At 28.9% G+C, this 10,927-nt stretch overlaps 1 long non-coding RNA gene across 2 annotated transcripts; it reads right to left on the bottom strand.

Moving 5' to 3' along the window:
- Positions 1-969: 969 nt before the first annotated feature.
- Positions 970-10,227, bottom strand: LOC114162202. Of its 2 annotated transcripts, XR_003599165.1 has the most exons (4): positions 10,140-10,227; positions 9,915-10,016; positions 1,794-1,843; positions 970-1,188 (listed from the first exon to the last, which is right to left on the bottom strand). It is a non-coding gene; the product is annotated as an uncharacterized LOC114162202 (long non-coding RNA). The 2 variants fall into 2 exon arrangements; XR_003599164.1 differs by lacking the exon at positions 970-1,188 and having other exon boundaries at positions 1,219-1,843.
- Positions 10,228-10,927: the final 700 nt, after the last annotated feature.

Genomic DNA, 10,927 nt, shown 5'->3' with positions numbered 1-10,927 from the left:
ATTTCGTTTCCTTTCTCTCTCTTTTCTTCTCTCTATTCTTCTTTTGTATTCCATGGATTGCTAAACTTCTTAGGTTGATTCCATTGTAATTTCATTATGGATTTTGAGGTTAGAATGAATTAATTTCTTTGTTCTTTTTATTATTGTTGAGATTTTAATTCATCTATGTGTTTTATCTTTGAATCTCGTAAAAAGTAATGATTTTAAATCTATATGCATGTTGATCATATGAGTTCAAGGGTTTTTAAATTTAATTGAGACTTTACTTAGATTTTATTTAGAAACTTTCATGTGATTAAATGAGTTTTTACCAATAATTGAGACTTTACTTTGGTTAAAGGTATTTACTCTAATGAAAATTAATCGAGACTTTACTTTGATTAGTTAAGCTTTTTATTTGGTAAGTAGATAAAAGAATAGACATGATTAAGCATAGTAAAATTAAATTTGATTGAGACTGTACTTTGATTGAATTTACTATGGATAATCTAAAAGTTCTCACTTTTAATTGAGACTGTACTTTGGTTAAAAGTGAGAACGCCAACAAATTAATTGAGACTTTACATTGATTAATTTGCAAATCTACAACAATAATTAATTGAGCAAAAATCAATTCCGTGTTCGTTGGGAGACGACTTTAGGTTACTTTACCCTTTCTATTTTGTTGACTACTATCGTAGCAATACTGACGTTGCTATAGTTTAGTAGTATTAATTTGATTGCGTCAATGACAGCGTTATCAAATTTGATACTTTTTGAATGACCAACATATTATTTTAAATACAAGTATTTTGTGGATAAAATATTAGTCGTTTATTCTTGAATGGTAAAAATACAACAAGATTGATTGCAAGTATTAGTCATGAATAAAGTTTAAAATTAAAAAAAATAATTACCTTTTAACAAGATATTTTATTTGACACAGAATGTATTCTTTTAGCAAGATATTTTATTTGACACGGAAGGAGATTTAATAATTAGCAAAGTAAATTTCCTTTCCAGCTAATAGGGGTGCAAAAAGATAATATTCATTCCAGCGTTGCACACAACAGTTGTTACTTAATCAATCATAATCTTAAGTATTAAACTGCACACATAATCTTAAGTATACCCGGAGCATAAGCTTCCTAATTCCCAGAACAAAACCAACATCATTGTTTCCAATCCCAGTAGCAAATTCACCAAATGCTCCCGCAATACATGTTTAAGAATCAGTACATAAGAGAATCAATACACATCTCACGACAAAAACATGATATAAACTAGGCTAAATCAATACACATCTCACTCATAAAGAGAATCATCGATATAAAAAATGTTATAGGTGTTTATAAATTAAATGTAATTATCAACCATGTGTAACGATCTATGTGTAATAGTCATAAAATTGTATACCAGTTCTGCATTCCTTAAACTCAATATTAGCCTCTAGAGTCACTTCTCATGAAATTAAATTGCAATTCAATATCAATATCGTTAAGAAAGTGGAGAAAGATCATTTATTAGCAACTTAATAATAACCACCAACAAACTCGCTTCTTTGAATAAAATAATAATTATAGAAACACTAAATCAAACGACAATAGTGACCTTCAACTGCCCATACTTATGAACTGCCATACTTATCAACTGCCTATACTTTTAGCATCTTCTCACAAATTGGTCATATTATCAACTGCCATATTCAGTTATACAAGAGTGACCTCTACAAAAAGTTCACAATTCCTATATTCACTTTTTTTAATTAGTATTCAATCCACTATCAACTATCATATGGAGAGAAGAAGAGTTACCTTTTTTCCTTTGTCCATTCAAAGAGTTTCAGATTTCAAATTCATCTTCTCTACCATTGTGAATTACAAAAATCAAAGAAAATTTGGGTAAGCATTTTTTCTCTCTTTGTTCAGAACAACAATTTCAAATTTTAGCTATCAATCAACATTGAATTATAAATTTATAATGCAAATATAAAAATTTCAGACATTTTCAACTCTCTATGGACGCCATAAATAACATAAAGAAGCAATTATCTGCAAAGGCAAGGTTGAAAAGAAAGAATATTCTAATTGAAAAGAAAAATACAACTAAGAATGCGACAAAGTGTCCCAAACAATAAAAAATGAATTTGGACCGATCTCCTACAGAAAATGCATCTCAAGAAACAAAAACAGAAAACACTACAACATTTATTGGAGAAAGTCAATCAAATGCTTTTAATGGATTAAATGAAGTTCATAAATTTCAAAATTATCTTACTCCAACTGTCAGTCCTCAATCCCAAGGTAACTTACTCATATACATTAATTGTCATATGCATTATTATTTCTATGATTACATTTATTATATATGTATAATTTTATCTCATGATGATGTTTTCACATATGAATAGATGAGACATTTGACAATAATTCTGGTGATGATGAAGAAGAAATACTTTCAAGAGAACAAATACAAAGCATAACAAATTCAAGTAAAAAATAAATTATTAGTTCATTACTTTGAAGTTAAGTTATATTCAATCTTTTAGTATAATTAGCTAAAACAAATTTCAAATCCTTTAAAGGTTATTCAGATATAGGCAATCCTATTTTCCAATGCCATCATTGCAAAGCTTATATGTGGTACCAGGAAAGAATAATGAAACATAGAAATGCTGTTAATCCAAAGTTTCAACTATGTTGTGGTAATGGCAAAGTTCAACTCCCACTCTTAAAAGAACCTCCATCTCTACTACAACATCTTCTATTTAGTAGTAACTTTGCAGATAGTAAGAATTACCAGCAAAACATCCGAGCATACAACATGATGTTTGCATTCACTTCCCTTGGGGCAAAGCTTGATAACTCATTCAACAATGGAAAAGGACTTCCAAATTTGAGAATACAAGGACAATCATGTCACAGAATAGGAAGCTTATTACCACTGCCAGGACAACTACCTAAGTTTGCTCAACTATACATATATGACATTGAGAATGAAATACATAACAGAATGAAATTTTTAAGGTAAAATGCTCTTTTTAATTCTATACTTCTTCTAACCATTTCTCACTTTGTACATTATATGCTTAACACATAATGGTAAACAAAATAAAAGCATTAACTTTCGTCATAGTATGGTTGTTAACTATATTTTTATTTATCAATTCATATGTGTAATGGCAGGAACGAAAACAAGGTTAATGTTGAAATTGTAAGAAAGTTAAGAGATATGTTGGATGCTCATAATGTACATACAAAATCATTTCGGATGGCTAGAGATAGATATAAAGATCAACCATATCAAGATTTGAAACTAAGATTGATATCTGACAGGGCTAAAGATGGTCGTATATATAATATACCAAAGGTTTCGGAAGTAGCTGCACTGATAGTAGGTGATGTTGATACAACATCTCCTAGGGATATAATACTGGAAAATAGAAGTGGCAAGCTTCAAAGAATAAACGAATTGCATCCAAGTTACTTAGGATATCAATATCCCTTATTGTTTCCCTATGGAGAAGATGGATATAGAGAATATGTTTCCCATCGTGACCGCACACATAAAAAAAGAAATTGACTCACTATAAGAGAATGGTTTTGTTTTCGAATTCAAATTAGACAATCCGAGGCAAGCATTGTGTTAAGATCTAAAAGGTTGTTCCAACAATTTGTGGTAGATGGATATATAATGGTAGAATCTGAGAGACTATCATTTGTCAGAAACAATCAATCTAAGTTGAGGGTTGATAAATATATTAATCTTTCCCAACCAACAACCAGTTCACATAATGAAGGAGCGGACAAAGGAAAAAGGGTTGTGCTTCCATCAACTTTTGTTGGTAGTAGAAGATTTATGGACCAACTGTATTTCGATGGAATGACAATTTGTAGCCATGTTGGTTTTCCAGATCTATTTCTAACTTTTACTTGCAATCCAAATTGGCCAAAAATAACAAGATTATTGGAGGAATTGACTTTGACACCATCAGACCGTCCAGATATAATATCTAGAATTTTCAAAATTAAGTTTGATAAATTTCTGGAAGATTTGACTAAAAAACACGTGATGGGTAGAGTTATAGCATGCAAGTTTCAATGTTATATGTTATTCAAAGTAATTATTATAATGCATAATGTTTCTAACTAGAGCGTGTAATTTTCTTTGCAGACATGTATACCATTGAGTTCCAAAAACGTGGATTACCACATGCTCATCTACTTATTTTTTTGCATCCATCTATCAAATATCCAAATGCAGAGGACATAGATAAAGTGATATCAGGTGAAATACCATGTTCCAAACAAAATCCCCAGTTGTATAATTGTGTGAAAGATCATATGCTTCACGGACCTTGTGGTATGTCTAATAAATCATCACCTTGCATGAAAAACGGAAGATGTTCTCGATTTTTTCCAAAAAAATTTCAAGAAATAACCGTTATAAACCAAGATGGTTTTGTTCATTATAGAAGAAGAGACAATGGTTGTAACATTGTTAAGAATGATATCACATTAGACAATTGTTTTGTAGTTCCTTATAATCCCATGTTGTTACTAAAGTATCAAGCACATATTAATGTTGAATGGTGTAATCAAAGTACTTCAATCAAGTACTTATTCAAATATATCAACAAAGGATATGACAGGATAATAACTGCTATTGTTCCTAATGACACTCAAGCCAACTCATTATCTCAACCATTAGATGAGATCAAGCAATATTTAGATTGTAGATACATCTCTCCATGTGAAGCATGTTGGCGAATATTTTCTTTTCCTATTCATGGAAGAAATCCAGCAGTGGAAAGACTTTTTTTCCATCTTGAAGGTGAGCACGGTGTATATTTTAAAGATGAAGATGACATTGATGACATAATTTCTAAACCAAGCGTTTCACAATCAATGTTTACAGCTTGGATGGAGTGCAACAAAACATTCCAAGAGGCAAGAAATTTAACATACACACAATTTGCTTCCAAGTTTGTTTATGTCAAGAAGAATAGATGTTGGAAACCTAAACAAAGAGGAAATACAATAGGAAGACTTATTTGGGTACCACCAAGTACTGGGGAGCTTTTTTATTTACGGAGGATGCTAACAGTCGTAAAGGGACCTTCGTCCTATGATGACATCAAAACTGTTTATAACATAACATATCCCACATTTAGAGAAGCATGCTTTGCATCAGGATTCTTAGCCGATGATAGAGAATATATTGAAGCTATTAAAGAAGCAAAGGACTGGGGTTCAGGACATTATCTTAGAAAGTTGTTTGTAACTATATTATTGTCTAATTGTGTCAATAATCCACAACTATTTTGGCAAAAGACTTGGGAATGGCTTTCAGATGACATTCAATATAATCAAAGAAAAATAGCCAGATTGCCAGGTACAAAAACTCTTATACTCTTGAGTTAAACATTTTTATATATTCCATGTACTAACCTATAACTTTTTTCTTTTATGTAGAATTGCATCTAACTATTGACCAACTACAAAATTTAACGTTGTTGGAGATAGAAAACATTCTCCAAATAAATAGAAAGAGCTTGAAGGACTACCTATACATGCCTTATCCTAATGACTATGTTACAAGTCATTTAGGAAATAGATTAATTTATGCTGAACTTGATTATAACATTGAGGATCAAAAACATCAGTTTCAATCAAACTTCAACTTGCTTACTGGTAATAATAATACATTGCAAATATCCTATATTACCTACTAAATTACTTTATTATAGTAATATAGACTAATATTAATTTACTTTTCACAAACTATATAGATTAGCAACGACAAATTTTTGAGAAGATAATGCATGCAATGATAAGTAAAAAAGGAGCTATGTTCTTCCTATATGGCTATGGTGGGACAGGAAAAACATTCATGTGGAAAACATTAGCTTCAGCTTTGCATAGTCAACGAAAAATTGTCTTAACAGTCGCATCAAGTGGAATTGCATCTCTATTGTTACTAGGAGGAAGAACGGCGCATTCAAAATTTAAGATTCCAGTACCAACACTAGATACCTCAGTTTGTAATATCCAACAAGGAAGTGAGGTTTCTAAATTATTAGAGAAGGCTGAGTTAATTATATGGGATGAGGCACCAATGACACATAAATTCTGTTTCGAAGCACTAGACAGAACATTGAATGATATAATGAGAAAAGAAAATAAATCTAACTTTGTATTTGGTGGAAAAGTAATAGTTCTTAGAGGTGATTTCAGGCAAATTCTACCTGTTATTCCTAGAGGAAACAGATAAGATATTGTTCATGCAACAATTAATGCTTCCTACCTTTAGGACTAATGTCAGATATTAACACTGACAAAGAATATGCGTTTATTGCAAAACGGGTTACAAAAATCCGATGCAAGACAAATTCAAGAATTCTCTGAATGGATAGTGAAACTCGGAGATGGTAAATTATTTGAACCTAATGATGGTATAGCTGAAATACAAATCCCGCCAGAATTGCTAATCAAAAACTTTGTTGATCTTGTTGAAGCGATAGTTGCAAGTACTTATCCAGAATTAATTGAAAACTTCAGAGATCTTAATTTCTTATAATGCAGGGCAATATTGGCTAGTAGAATTGAAACAATTGATCAAATCAATGACTATGTTTTATCATTAATACCTGGTACTTTTACATGACATATCCTAAAATTTATTTTATTTAATGATATACATATTTATAAAATAGTATTCCATATCAATAACTTTTATTGACTATTTTTGCAGGAGAACAAAAGGAGTATCTTAGCTCTGATATAATAGAAAATTCTGAAGGAATAGAAGCCGATGCTTTTGATCAAATTACTCCAGAGTTTTTAAATTCATTAACCACATCAGGTATTCCAAACCATAAACTTAAGTTGAAAATTGGAACACCAATAATGCTCTTGAGGAACTTGGATCAAACTCAAGGTTTATGTAATGGAAGTAGATTGATAATAACAAGGCTAGCAAATCATGTTATTGGTGCAAAAGTTATCACAAGAAGCACAAGTGGTGATGAAATATATATTCTGCGAATGTCTATGTCTCCATCACAATCACCATGGCCTTTTAAACTTATTAGAAGACAATTTCCTATCATGGTATCATATGCTATGACAATAAACAAATCCCAAGGTCAATCTTTAGCTTCAGTGGGACTATATTTACCAACACCAGTTTTTAGCCATGGACAATTGTATGTTGCTGTGTCTAGGGTTCAAAGCAAATCTGGATTAAAGATTCTTATTCATGACAACAAAAGGGCTTTGGACTCTACAACTAATGTGGTTTTCAAAGAAGTTCTCCAAAATTTATAGCAAGTAAGTACACACCAATAACTAAACTAATCTTGCATAGTGTAACACCAATATAACTTGATTGACATTTTCTGTTCTACAGGTACAGGATTTTAAACAACTTCAACATTTACCAACATCCAACAAACACTACATGATACTCTTCTATTCAACCTTAGGTTATTTTATTCACATCATTAGACTATTTATGGTTGTCTTTCAAATCTCTTGCTTTTGTTTGGTTTATATATACTTACCATTTACCATGTCTTATGCCTATACAAACTTAAAGATCCCCTTATTCTAATATGTGTAAAATATTAAATAAAAATTAATATAATTATTGTCAATAAAATAACAGTAATATAGTAATAAAATAAAAATAAAATATATTAATAAGTGAAAATTATGTTTTTTATACCTACCAACATCTTAATATTTTCTGAAAATTTGGAAAAAGTAGATTGATCGAAGCATATTAAAAATATATGAAAAGAACTTTACCAAAAAGAAACGATGAGAAGAATCAAGTAAATCAGAAATCAAAACCTGAGAATCCAATATAATAGACTTGCTTCCATTTATGATGCATTCCCAGTTGCTGAAATCCAGATTTTTTGGTTTGGGTGATTCTTTCAGCGACGTTTATTCGAGCAAGATGGGGGAGGTGTTTTTCTTTTTACCTTTTTGAAGGGAGACCAAAGGATGCGTATGATACGTAATTTGAATCTTTCAATTTTAATAATGAGATTTGAAAGCTGTTTATATATATATATATATATATATATATATATATATATATATATATATATATTTTAAATTTACTATTTCACTTTTTATACAATTACTTTTATATACTTATACACTTAAATGTTTATATACCGTGACTTATTTTTATACACTTACAAATTATAATTCTTAATGTAATATAAACTAAATTTAACGTAGTGTTATACAGATTTTAAGTAATATGAAGATTATTATGTCACAAATTATTATTATTTTTTATTTCTTTCCAAAATCTCATTTAATAAAATATATATTATAAACAGAATTTAATATAATACAATACAAATTTTCATATAAATAATTATTCCTAAAATTACTAATACCAAATTAGTATTATTAAATTATAACAAATATTTACTATTAATATCAACTAAATTACTCTTAATAAAAACTAGCGAACACACAATCAATGTTGTGTTCGCATTTTTTAATTTTTAAGAAATTTAAGTTAAGATTAATAATAAATATATAATTAATTTTTAAAATAGTTGTTAAATATAAAATTAAAAAAATATATATGTATAAAAAAATTAAAATAATGGTTTAAAACAAAAGAGTGTTTTAGAATAAAAGTTAAAAGTAAATTATTTATAAAATAATTAATTTTTAAAATAATTAAGGATAAAACTGATATTATAAGACGTGGACACAAAAGAGGGAATCTTTTATATATTATTATAGATTATAACATACAAAGCCTATATCATACAACTAAAACTCACATATTAAAGTTATCAACAGGATTGACTGTTCTAACTCCTCTTAAAAGGACTTTGATATTATATATTATATATTATCACAAAACCAAATCGATACAAAGAGTCAAAACTTAGTTGATGCTACAAAAATACAATACACAACAAAGCCTTAAGTGCTATAACCCAGTTTAAATACAATTAAGAAAAAATAGGCTTAACAAAAAATATAGAAATAAAATAATAAAGAATAAATCATCCATCAAACAAACAGGGTAAACGACTCTAACTCCTTCAGCGGAATTTAACATTATTGCATACCAAATTGATACCAAGACCCTAAATTCAGTTGAAGCTCTAAGGCACAAATAGCAAAAGCCTTGCAACCCAATTAACATAACTAAGCAGAACCAACAACCTCAACAGAACAAAAACCCAAAACCATGGATCAGAACAAATATTCCAGCAACGAAATTCATGATGAAATTTACCAACAACAAGATCAAAGAATAGGATTCTTTTTTACCCCAAACGTTACAAGAAACCAAAACAAGATTGATTGTTCTAACTCCTTTTAAAAGGACTTTGATATTATATATTATATATTATATATTATCACAAAACCAAATCGATACAAAGAGTCAAAATTAGTTGATGCTACAAAAATACAATACACAACAAAGCCTTAACTGCTATAACCCAGTTTAAATACAATTAAGAAAAAATAGGCTTAACAAAAAATATAGAAATAAAACCATAAAGAAATCATCCATCAAACAAACAGGGTAAACGACTCTAACGCCTTCAACGGAATTTGGCATTATCGCATACCAAATTGATAACAAGACCCTAAATTCAATTGAAGCTCTAAGGCACAAATAGCGAAAGCCTTGCGACCCAATTATCATAAAACTAAGCAGAACCAACAGCCTCAACAGAACCAAAAACCTAAAATTATGGATCAGAAAAAATATTCCAGCAACAAAATTCATGCTGAAATTTACCAACAACAAGATCAAAGAATAGGATTCTTTTTTACCCCAAACATCACTAGAAACCAAAACAAACACTAGGGCACGCACTCCATGAATCTAATTCAACCAAAAAACACCAAATCAAAGAAAGGAAAACGAAAAGAACATACTCTGTTCTGGTCAATGACGTCGACAATGACCACTAGCCTCCCATAGTCTTTGCCGTAGTTGATCTGAGCAACCCTTCCAATCTCAATGTACCTCTTGAAAATCTGCAACAAAGATCAGAAAAAACAAAAACAAAGAAACATTATTTCATTAAAACTAGAAAATCCAGATGCAGAAACACGCAAGGTAGATAGAAAGTGTTAAAGGTTTGATCAATGGAAACTCACCATTTTCGCTACTAGGATATTGTGACGGCTGAAGTGATGAAAGAAGAAGTGAAGGTTTGAACTTAAGGTTTTGACAAGGATACAAATGACAAAACCCACATAATAATAATAATTATTATTCTCATTACTAGCGTCCACACATTAATAATAATAATATTATTATTATTATTATTATTCTAATTACTAGCCTCCACATATTAATAATAATAATAATTATTATTATTATTTTAATTACTAGCGACAATGCCTGTGTACACATCTTTTAAATATGCGTGATATTATATTAATAGGTGTTTATAATATAATATTATCAAGTTAATATATAAAATAAAATTATATTTATTAAAAATAAAATGAAATGTATAAAAAACATGAGAAAATAATTATTAATAAATAAAAAAATGTTATAAAAATAACGGTCAATTAAAATTATATTTATTAAAAATAAAATGAAATATATAAAAAAAGATGAGAGAATAATTGTTGATAAATAAAGAAAAAAATTTATAAAAATAACAGTCAATTTTCAAAAATTTAATAAATAATTATATTTTAAAGAGTAAAATTGGTATTTTGAAATGTGGACACAAAAGAGGAAATCCTCTTTATTATTGTTATAGATTATTATTATTATTATTATCATTATTATTCTAATTATTATTATTATTATAATTATTATTCTAATTATTATTATTATTATTATTAATAGATTATAGATATCTTAATAATTACATGTAAAATATTTAAACAAAATCAATAAATAAAACATGAATGACCCGTGCCTGGGT

The sequence above is a fragment of the Vigna unguiculata genome, chromosome 9 (genome assembly GCF_004118075.2).
Source record: "Vigna unguiculata cultivar IT97K-499-35 chromosome 9, ASM411807v1, whole genome shotgun sequence".
Taxonomy (NCBI): Eukaryota; Viridiplantae; Streptophyta; class Magnoliopsida; order Fabales; family Fabaceae; genus Vigna; species Vigna unguiculata.
Note: the sequence above shows the minus strand (reverse complement) of the source record. Positions and strands in the feature narration are given on the sequence as shown.